This window comes from Alligator sinensis, unplaced genomic scaffold, assembly GCF_000455745.1.
Source record: "Alligator sinensis unplaced genomic scaffold, ASM45574v1 scaffold1140_1, whole genome shotgun sequence".
Lineage (NCBI taxonomy): Eukaryota > Metazoa > Chordata > Crocodylia > Alligatoridae > Alligator > Alligator sinensis.
Window position 1 is genome coordinate 1,052,741 of NW_005842441.1, and position 11,954 is coordinate 1,064,694.

The 11,954-nt window shown below is 49.6% G+C and overlaps 1 pseudogene; it reads left to right on the plus strand.

Annotated features, from left to right (window-relative positions):
• Nucleotides 1-3,995: 3,995 nt before the first annotated feature.
• The window catches only part of LOC102381166, an 11,094-nt pseudogene continuing 3,135 nt past the window's right edge, over nucleotides 3,996-11,954 (plus strand).

The window sequence follows — 11,954 nt, forward strand, 5'->3', positions numbered from 1 at the left end:
GGCCGGAGCTGGAGTACTGTGTCCAGTTTTGGGCTCCACAATTCAAAAAGGATGTGGAGAAGCTTAAGAGAGTCCAGAGAAGAGCCACGCGCATGATCAGAGGTCAGGGAAGCAGACCCTACGATGACAGGCTGAGAGCCCTGGGGCTCTTTAGCCTGGAAAAGGGCAGGCTCAGGGGTGATCTGATGGCCACCTATAAGTTTATCAGGGGTGACCACCAGTATCTGGGGGAACGCTTGTTCACCAGAGCACCCCAAGGGATGACAACTAGGTCGAACGTTCATAAATTACTACAAGACCGTTTCAGGCTGGACATAAGGAAGAATTTCTTTACTGTCTGAGCCCCCAAGGTCTGGAACAGCCTGCCACCGGACGTGGTTCAAGCGTCTACATTGAACATCTTCAAGAGCAAACTGGATGCTTATCTTGCTGGGATCCTATGACCCCAGCTGACTTCCTGCCCTTTGGGCAGGGGGCTGGACTCGACGATCTTCTGAGGTCCCTTCCAGCCCTAATGTCTATGAAATCTATGAACTGATATAACAGAATTTCAGATCCTGAGACAGGGAAAGCACGAGGTCAGCAAAATTAGGATGCTATATTCCAAAAAGGTGGATTTCATCCAAATCAAGGAGTTAATGGGCATGGTGTCAAGGAAGGACAGATTGAAGGATAAAGGCACCCAGGAGGGCAGGGAGCTTCTAAGGGGCACAGTATCGGCAAGAAACTGTCCCAACACTATGGAAGCACAAGAAGAATAGCAAGAGACCAACATGGTTGCACAAGGTGCTTTTAAAATGCCTCAAATGGCAAAAAAAAAAAAAAAAGAGCATACAGGCAATGAAAGAATGGGAACATCACCAAGGAAGTGTACCAGGAAAGAGTCAGAATCTGTAGGGACAAAATCAGGAAGGCAGGAAGGCAAAGATAAAGTATAAGCTGTACCCATAATTGATTTATATGGAAAAAAAACTGCCAAAGAAACTTGATCTTCTTTGACAGTAACTACTTGGGTAGATGAAGAAAATGCTGTGGATATAGCGTATCTGGACTTCAGCAAGGCATTTGACAAAGTCCCACATAACCTTCTCAAAAACAGCTTGGACAAATGCAGGCTGGACAAAGCTACTACAAGGTAACTCACTCAATAGCTACAAGCTACAAGCAAAGGGTAATTAATTATTAATGCACCCATGTCAGAACGTCAGAAGTTTTGAATGGAGACCCACAGAGGTCTGTCCTGGGCCCAGTGATGTTCAATATATTTATTAACTATTTGGGTGCTTTCACAGAAAGCTTCTTGAGCAAGTTTGCAGATGACACAAAACTGGGAAATACTGTGAATTCATCAGAGATGTGAGCGCAATTCAGAAACATCTCAACAGATCAGATTTGAAAGCTGAGCTACGTCTAACAGAATCAAATTCAATATGGACAAATGCAAGATGCTACACCTCAGGAAGAATAATTTAAAACACAAATATAAAATGGTTGACACCTAGCTGGAGGGCAGCGTTATGGTCAAGGATCTGGGAGTCTTGATAGATCATAAACTTAACATGAGTCTGCAGTGTAATGCAACCACACAAAAGGTGAATGCAGCCTTGGGATACATCAATAGAAGTATTAGATGCAAGTATTAGACCGGGAAATGATAATGTCCCTCTACTCAGCACTGGTTAGGCCTCATCTGAAGCACTGTTCACAGTTCTGTTTTCCACATTTTAAAAAAGGACATGGAGAAGTTAGAGAGGGTCCAGAGGTGAGCAACGAAGATCAAGAGCTTGGAAACCAAGTTATACAAGGAGAGGCTGAAGGAGCTAACCATGCTCAGCTTGAGGAAAAGGCACTTAGGAGAGGACATGATAGCAGTCTTCAAATACTTGAAGGCCTGCTATAAATAAGAGGGAACGCACATTTTCTCTTTTGCGGAACAGAGAAGGACAAGGACCAATGCCTGAAGTTCCAGTCAAGTAATTGTAAATTGGATATCCAGAAAAAACTTCACTATGAGAACAGTGAGGCAGTGGAATAGACTGCCTAGGGAAGTTATGGACTCTCAATTATAGGAGGTTGGCCAGCCACTAGTCAGGAATGATCTAGGCAGAGCTATGCCTGTGTTCTGCTATGGGTATTTCCCAGGCTTCTGGGCTTTGCTGGTTGCCCCTAGTCCCCCTGTCTGCAGCATGTGTCAAGGTGTTTTTAAGCCTCCCTCAAAGGCACTTAATGTTGGCTACAGCCAAGGCCGGGAACTTTGACTGAAGTGTGCCAATGCTCCTGGTGTGTACCAAAGCAAGCGGTTCCTTGCTAGGGGGTCTTGCCCCTCCACTCAGGGTCAGACCAATCACTGTATTTGGGGTCAGAAAGGAATTTTACCCCATGGTCATATCAGTACAGACTGTGGGGGACTTACCTTCCTCTGTAGCAGCAGGCATTGCCCTCCACCTGGGATCTCTTGAGTGTGTATTGACAACATTTCATAGAAGCAGGACATTGGCGTATGTGGTTCTCTTGCTTTACCTGTGGCAGGTTAATGTGTTAGGTCTGTGCTGTGTCAGGGTTGACAGTAGTCTTATGTAAAGTTTAGATCATGGTTGTATAGGATGGTTTGGATGGGGATGATCCTTCCTCAAACACGGGGTTGGACTAGATGGCTTCTAGAGGTCCCTTCCAGCCCTACTTCTCTATGATTCTAAGTTAGTATTTAGACATTTGGGGCCAGACCACAAGGGACTCCTGCTACACTGCTCCCTGTGGGGCTATGATCAGTGCTTCAGCTCAACAGACACCATCTGACCATGCAGGTAGCAGCTTCATAGGAAGCTCTCTCCTCATCAGACTGCTGGAAGAACCCACAGTGCACTGGCAATAGGATTCCTATGTCCTCGCCACAGTCTATCTCAAGTCCAGCGAGCCACACCACTGGTAAAAGAATCAGTCTCACTTAGATCAGACACTGGACCTTAGTTACCACTTAGTCACCATGACTAAAATAGCATACAATCTTCCCACAGTCCTACTTACCCCATTTCTCAATTATGGCACACAAGGACAATTACAGCACACAAGTACAATGGACTATGGACAATACCACCATCCTGCCCGTCACTCAGCTCAACTGTCCTCTTCTGCTCAGGCCTCCTTCAAGGTCCTCCCTTGAAAGCCATGCTTGAATCTTGCCAATTTTTGTACACGGTTATCTCCAAGATACAGCCTTTCTGGTATACCCCACAGAGCTACAACACTTTTTTTTTTATTATTTCATATCTCAGGCTGAATTAGGCAAATCAGTTCCCAATTCCCTGACCGTGCAGAACTCAACTGTCAAAATCTGTGTGGCACTACCACCAGCAAGCATCCTCCTTCCTAGACTCTTGAGCCTGGGACCTCAGATGCTCCCAAAACCCTGGCAGGCATACTACATGTAGCCAAGGAGGAGGTATTGGGGATGGGATGCCCCTGAGCCTCACTTGCGCTGAGCCCAACAGCTACACCTCTCCTCCAGGCTCTCACCATCTCACCCCTCCATTACTGCAACATCTTTCTCCTTTGGCTTGACCCAGTAGGTGCGCTCCACATAAAGGCAGCGCTGTCCGCGGGGACCCGTGGAACACTTTCGGGGCCCACGCAGCGCACGTGCCACATCTGAGCTCAAGTACACGTAACTAATGAGCGTGCCCCTGCACCCCACGAGCGCGCTTCGCACGGAACAGCAGTCCCAAGGCCGCACCTCGGCCCCACAGACCCAGGCGCCCCCGGCCTACGGACGCCTCCGCTGGGCTTGAAGCAGCGAGACACCGAAGTACACACCAACCAACCCTAGCACCCACCCCATGTGTGGGGCGCTCGCAGCTTCCGTAGTGATGGTGCCCACTACGCATGCGCAGCATGCAGAGCCCGAAACAGAGTAGGTTAGCCTTGGAACCGGAAGTAGATCTGCCCCGAGGCACGTGAGTGCCGGGCCTGACCGGAAGTGTTTCAGGGGACGGCCCAGTGGGGCACTCGCTGGGGAGGGGAGGTGTTTGGTTGGGACACCGGTCGGATGTGAAGGGTAGAGGGGGAGCGAGCTGTCGGCAGCCGGGTGAGTGCTCCCTGCTCCTGTGCACCAGGAGATTAAGAGACTCCGGCCCTGTCCCTAAAGGGCTCACAGGAAAGGCACGCGCGTTGCGGGAGTGATAGAGACCATTGTGCCTGTCCTGCGCGGGTGGCAGTGGGGTCGGGGGAGACCGTTGCGCGCGCCCTGTTGCGGCGTGGGGATGGGGTTAGGAGAGACCGCTGCGTTTGTGAGGCGGGAGAAACCACTGCGTGCGCCTGGTTTGAGGCGGGCACAGGGATGGCGATGGGGTTGGGAGTCCTTGCTGTATGCACACTGCTGCGGGGTGGAGAGTGTTTCACGCCCCCGGTGGGGGCATGAGAAGTGGAGAGGAGTGTGGAGCTATGCTGCCTGCGCCCTGGAGATAGCTGCCCACCTCCCCTGCATAAGAGCAGAAGGAGGAGCCCCATGCCAACCTGTTGGTGGGAGATTGTTTTAGGGCCCACTCCCTCCATAGGCTGCTGTGCTATATGGCAGTGCCTGCTGGCTGTCCAGGGTGACAGCCCTGCTGCGTGCCTTCCCCCTCTGTTGTGGGGGCCCTGCGCAGCCGATCTGGCTTGGCAACTCAACTGAGGGAACCTCTTGTGCTACTTTGACCCCTGGCCCCAGGTCAGGTTGTGTTGTCTGGAGCCTGGTCCCATGGCACGGCAGGGGCAGCTCTCCCCCAGGAGTGGCCCTGTTGTTCTGGGTGGCTGCTTTACCAGCGCAGCCTGCTGTGCTATCTGCTCAACCAGGGCAGCTCTTGGTCTCTCTCCCAGGCCTGCCAAGCCATGGCCACTGCTAAGCCATGTATCATATAGAGCAGGGCTGTCTGACTTCTGATCCAGTAGGGGCACTGTAGGCCTCAGTTGGCCCACACAGGAACTCTTAGCCCCCTTTGTTGTTAGAAGGGGCCACTAAGCATGTAACAGCTAAATACTTGTGGCGACTAAAGTGAAAACAGGGATCAGAGTGGGAGCCAAAAGTTAATAACACATTTCACCAACACGCATCTACTTTTTGTGTGAGGGTTGGTGATGAACTATGAAGTAAGATGGGTCCCGTAGCTGACCCTTGAGGGACTCCACTAGTGCTGGTAACAGCTCCAGTACTATCAAGTTTAGTTTCATCTGCTGCTGTTTAACAAAATGAGTATCACTACTGGGGCTGCAGGTAGGGGTGGTGCTAATTCTGGCTGCTGGTGGTGAGGATCTGGGTGTGCACAGATGAGTAAGGAGTGCTACCTGCCTCAATTGTCTCCTTAGATTATCAGGCCTATTTATGTCACCTTGAGGGACGGGGGCCTAGGCCCACCAAGTAACCTAAAGGTCTCCCTCAGATGGGGAGGCTGCAGAAAATGTGATAACTGATTACTAGGGACAAATAATTTTAAAAAATCAGGGATGAGAGTGCTGGTCAAAGGTTCATAATAAGAATACCAAGGGGCTTACATTATCAGGGACCTTGAATGCTGAAGAGGTGATTGTGATCCCCATGCCTAGCCTCTTGTATAGTGGTGGCTGGCAAACTGCCTGTAGCTGATTCCTGTTTGATCTAGTGCAAGTCTCTTAGACTATGAAAAGACATCGTCTTTGCCCCAGGAGAAAGTGCAATTGTTCAGACATCCATGTCTCTTCTCCCAAAAAATGGTTCACAGGATATGAAGTGCTAGCTGTTTGTCCTGGGCCATTGCAGAGTGCATCTTAACAGTTGTACTGGGATTGCATTATTGATGCCATTTTCAATGGCAGAAAAGGGGCAGTACATTCAGCCGATCACTTAAAACCTGATTGAAAAGGTGACATGTCCATGCCAATCCTGGAAATTCTCTGTTCTGGGACAAACATGGGCACAACTAGCCCCAGGACATTTGCAACCTTTGTTCCCAGCCTTAGAAGACCAATCAATCTATATTTTGAAATGCCCAGTGATGGCAAATCAGTTATATGGGTTGCTGTGACTCCCAAGTGGTGAGTGGAGGCAGTGACTGATTATCCACACTTTAAAAAACTGTGCATTGCTCTTACTCTTGACATTTTTGGTAGCTTCCAGCCATTAGATGTTGTGATACCTTTATCTGGCACAGTGAAGAACCCTCTGCTACTAGATTTCTGTTCTACATGCAACTCATCTTCAGTCTGTCACTTGGCAGCAACAAGGACCAAGTTCAGCTTTAGAGTTTTACACAAATTCTCTGTCTTGGCTTGAGACTCCATCGAGAAACCTGGGAAATGATTGCTGTCTGCATGTTTCCAGTGTGAACAACTCCCACACTCACAAGCAGTAGTAAACTACAACAGGGTTTATTAAAGAGGAACAAATAAACCATCTTGGGAGAAACCTTAACAGTGAGTAGCCCAACTCAACCCACTGTTAACAGCTGGTCACAGTCAGTGTGATCAGAGTTCTCTTCCAGACTCATGCAAAGTGAAGTCATTAACTGTGGGACTGGTGTAGATTCTAGTCCTAACCTTTCCCCTGTCCTTTCTAGCTGGCTCAGTTACCCTTAAAGAAAGGTGCTAGTCCTGTAGCAGGGGATTCTGCTGGATGATTACGAAGCCAATCTAGAGGCTGTCTACTACATAACCCACATGAGGTAGCTGCTGCTTTCTGGAGACTCTACCACCTATACCAAAATGGCAGGTACTTGGTAGGAGGACCCACACCAGAGGTTGTGATGCTCCTCACCATGGGTAGTTTCCTATTGTCACTGTGGGGAATCGCTACTGCCACTCACCCCTGCTGGGGTTTACTGCTGGGGATCACTGCTCTGCTGTTTACCACAGCTAGGGAACTGTTCTGTGCCTTTGTTGCCCATGTCAAAATGGCAGAGGGTTGTGAATGGAGTACCAGAAGGGTCTGTCCTGGGCCCCGTTTTTTCACGATGTTTATTACTTATTTGGATGTTAGAATAGAGAACTTCTTCAGCAAATTTGCAGACAACATGAAATTGTGAACACAATGGAGAAGAGGACCGTAATTCAGAAGGATCTTAACAGATTGGAAAGTTGGACTGGAGCTACCTGGATGATGTTCAGTGCTGACAAATGAAAGGTGCTAGACCTTGGGAAGAACAATCAAAAACACAAGTATAAAATGGGTTACATATGGCTGAATGGCAGCTCTCCAAGAAAGGATATGGAAGTCTAGGTGCAAGTCATGAGAGGTGACAGGGCCTTTTCAGTTGGCATTGGTTAGGCCTTATCTGTAGTATTGTATATCATACCTACATTATTTGGCTTTTCCCAAATTCAGAATGGAAGTTCAGTACTATTACAGTATACAGTACTATTAGTCTACTTACATAGATGCCTGGTAAGTGTATACTTAGCTTAACTGCATAACATGACACCAGCCACTGTTTTGTTTTGGGTTTTGTTTTTGTTTTTAAAGAAATGTCAGTTGTCTATATATTGGCTAATGCACAAACTGCTTAAATATGTGCCATCTTCCAGCCCCCACTGTCACTTTTGTAACATAATTGTACTCTCTTTAACTGCATACAGACTGGTGCTTGAAATTTGAAGGGTCAGTAGCTGTCAAAGGACTTCCTCTAATAGAGACCCTGAATAAGGACTGGAGCTAGTTAGTTTTAGGGCTTCTAATACCACTTTGCTTACAGCACATAATCACCATCGACATGAAGTTTCGATAAGTCATATCCGAGGGCTGGAAGGATTCCCAGGTTGTAATCTAGTCCAGAGATGCTCAGCCTATGCAGTCGTGTGGGTTAGATCCCACAAGCATGAGGTCAATCCATGAGCCAGCACAATCTAGTACATGTCACCTGGACTGCAGAGTTCCCCATGGGTCCAGAAATTTGGCTTTGGGAGATTGATGGCAGCATTACTAGCTGCAGCTCTGGGAGCAATTAACTCTCCTACTGCTCCCCCATTGTCAAATTTCTGGACCTGTGAGGAGCCCTTTGGGCCAGATCCAGCCTGCACGCTGGAGGTTAAGCACCACTGATCTAGCCCAAACCTGTGCTCAAGGCAGGGCCATCCTTATCTAAGCCATCCCAGCCATGCATTTGTCCAGCTAGTGTTTAACTTACAATGAATACATTCCACAGTTTCTCTAGTTCATTAATTTGCAACCAGAATGCTGCAACTCCCTGGGGTGCTTCCAGATCCTTTAAAAGGTGCCTTGAAGTGCTAGGACAGGGGTGGGCAAAACGGCAGATCCAGCCGGTGGCTGGGCTCCATTTCCCAGCAGCCACAGCCCCTGCCCTGTTGCTGCTGCTGATTTCCATGGAGACCTCAGGAGTGGTGGTGCCATGACAGTGTGGGGCCAGGTTTTCCATGGAGACTGGCCCCAGCAGTGCTGGCAGGGCACGCAGCTGGGCGGGGAGCTGCTCCGTGGCCAGGGCTAGGATCTTGCAGTGGTGACAGCATGGTATGGAGCCAGGACAGAGTCTCATTCTGCATGCCCCTGCCTGGGGTGTACGGGCAGCAGATCGCAACTATGCCCTCGCTCTGGACCACACTAAAACTGCTGCAAGATCTCAGCCCTGGAGCAGCTCCATCCAGCTGCGTGCCATTCCAGTGCTGTTGGGGCTCATCTCCATGGAAACCCTGGCTCCATTCTATCACGCCTAGCCACTGCTGGAGGTCTCCATGGAAGCCAGCCGCTGTGAAACGGGCAGGGGCTGCTGGGAAATGGAGTCCTCCATGGGCTTGATGCAGCCCACAGGCCAGACTTCTTTGCCTGACCCTGTACTAAGAGATAAACAGATAAGCACGGGCTCAGGCTTGTCCTTGTCTGTCCAGTCCCCCACCACCACTGCCTTGCTCTTCTGCAGTGAGGTAAGTACTGTAATATATAAACCAGTTTTTGAAATTTGGTGCCACTCAGTTTACAAAAATAATGGAGAAATACCTTGAGTCCAGAAAGGATGAGAACCACTGATCTAGGGAACCTGCTCCAATGCTTAACTGCACTCCTAGTTATAAAACTCTTAATACCCATCGTAAATCTCCCATTTTAATTTTACACCCATTATTTATTGTCATTCCCTGTGGAGACTCAGAGCTTTTGCTTACCATCATCTTTATAACAATTCTTTTTGTATTGAAAAAAACAATTTTCAGCTTCTTCCCTCTCTCCTCCCTTCTACTGTATCTTCTCTTTTAGATTGAAGTCCAAGTTCTTCCAACCTTTCCTTATGTCTTGTTTCTAAGCTTCTGATTTTTTCTGGATCAGTGGATATTTTAGTTTGTCCACTTCTTTTTTTAAATATGCTGCACCAAACTGGACACAGTACTCCAGGTGAGGCCTCACTTGTACTAGAACACATTGGAAGAATATACTCCTTTTGATTTGCATAGACCACTCCTGTTAACATTTGTTTTTTGCAGCAACACTTTACCGTTGCAGTCCACTATAATGCCCAGCTCCTTTTCTGTACCTACTGCAGCTGAGCCATTCATTCCATTTTATATTTGTGCATATGACTGTTCTGTCCTAAGTACAGTACTTTGCACTTCTCCTTATGAAACGTCATCCCATAAATTTTGGACCACTTCTCCAATGTATCAAGGTGATTTTGAATCCTAGTCCTGTCCTCCAGGGTGCCTGCTCCCCCTTCCCCTCCCCCCATCTTGGTGTTACCTGCAAATTTTGTGTATCTGGTAAAATCTTCCTGGATGCTTTCATGCGTATTTTCTTAAATAAATTATTTCTCCCAGTTAACTTGACTTCTCATTGTTTTTAGTGTTGTTAATGCAGACCTGTTTTAAAGCACCAACATTTTTTTTTGCATGAGCAAGTAAAGATTGGGATGCTGGGTTGACTCAATAACCATTCCCACAACTGGCTGAATGCAGGGGCTGGGGCTTGCTCTGTGTCCAGAAACAGGCTGCTCCTGAGTGAGGTTTGTGGCCTGATGTCTGGAAATGGCATATTTTACAGTGCACAGGCTTGTAGCAGCTGTTGAGGTCTTTCCCTGGCTTGGGTAGTGAATGTAGCAGGATCCTCCCTTGTGCACACAGATGAATTCCTATGGGCATAGCTCAGTCCCCTCTTCCTCTAAGAGGTGGTCTTTCAGACTCACAGGTCCCACCAAGTAAGCTGGAATCCAGGCTTGTGGTAGTGCAGAACACTAACCCCTGGCTTTGCCTCCGCTCTCCCCAAAGGGCAGTGAAAACATTTCTACAGGGCAGTGGGGGAGAGACATCTTCCCTAACACAGACTGAGGAGCAGGGCCAGCAGGTGAGCTCAGATGCTTGCAGAGCAGGAGGAGGAATTAGAGCCTGTAAATATGGCAGGGCTGGCAATCTGGATGAGGAAGACGAGGAATATTTTGGGATGCTCCATCCTTGGTCCCAGTGATATCCTGGCTCTCCCCTCTTCTAAGAATATATCCTGTGCCTTTCCTCAGTCACTTCTGGCTCTTGCTGCTGTGTTGCCTCCTCTTCTGCATGATCTGGTTCTGCTGTGTCCTAGCTCCAAGGCACAGCGAATTTTGTGGATGCCCCCCACTGCCCTGGGTTTGCCTATTTCTGAGCTGCCCTGGGGGCAGTCAAAGTTCAGAGTAGCCTTGAGCACCAGGTGTCAGGTACTGGAACCCTTATCAGGAAATGCCAGTTTGTGATAGGGGCCTTGTCCCTGAGGAAAAGCCCAGGGCCTTGCCCCATGCTTATCCCTATACCCCTATCTTATGATCTCACCCATCACTGTGCCCTGTGCTTCCTCTCACAACTTACATCCACTGTTTCTCCAGCCCTGTTCCCCATTCCCTGTCCCAAAGATGGTTTTCTAGTCTCTAATGCCTCCCCTTTTTCTCCTGATCTTTTGCAGAGGATCCAGTTGCTGATCCCTAGCCCAGGCAAGAGTCATGGAAGACAATCCCATTTCTCCAGCCAGCGAGCCCCCTTCGCCACCAGGGCACATCCAGATCATTGAGGCAGATAGCTCAGTGGAGGAGGAGGAGGAGGAGGAAGACATGGGGACCCTGAAGAGAGCAGCCCAAGGGCAGAGCAGGAGCACGGAGGACCTACAGATGGTGGGGGTTTCCCTTGAGAGACAAAGGTTTTCGTCCTCTCCTAGCCCCACTGGATGGTGCCAAGAGGGGCACAGCCCTCCAGACCACCGTAATGCTGATGGTCTGGGCCAGAATGGGTGTGAGGAGGAGGAAGTGGCCACTCTGTCATGCCAGGAGGTCCCCCAAGCTGAGGCACCAGGGAAGCAGCAGTCTTGCAAGCCATTCCGGTGGAAGCAGCGGCTGTATGAGCAGTTGGAGTCCATTCGGGCTGCTGCTCCCCCTGGCCAAGAAGGTGGGGAGCCAGCTGGTGCCGAGGAAGCAGGGCCGTCCCGGGGCAAGCAACTGCGGCTGCTCCAGGGTTGGGCTACCAACTTCCAGAGGAAGAAATATCTCTTGGAGAATGGGCAGGGGGCTGGGCTGAGGGACATGGGCTCCTCCCCATCCAGCCCCAAGGAGGGGGAGCAGCGCCTGGTACTAGGGCAAGGCAAGTATTGGGAGTGGGAGGGAGCGGGGCCTGGTGCCTGTTCCCCCAAGCTGGCTGAGCCTGGCAGTACGTACTCCAAGTCAGACTTCGTGCATCTCATTGATGAGCACGGGATCTATTCTACAGCCAAACTGGTGCTGGGCGGGGCAGCAGGTGAAGAGCTGGAGGATGTGGTGGTGCTGCCACCCCACCTGAAGCAGGGTGGGGCTGGCCCCGAGCTGGAGATCCGGGAGGTGATCATAGATGAGAAGCCCTTCCAGTGCCGCGTGTGTGAGAAAACCTTTAAGCGGGCCTGGGAGCTATTCAGCCATGAGGTGGTGCACAATGAGGAGCGCCCCTTCCACTGCGACCTGTGTGAGGCCTCCTTCAAGCGCCATTCCGACTTCAAGAGCCACCGGCTGGTGCATACTGAAGAG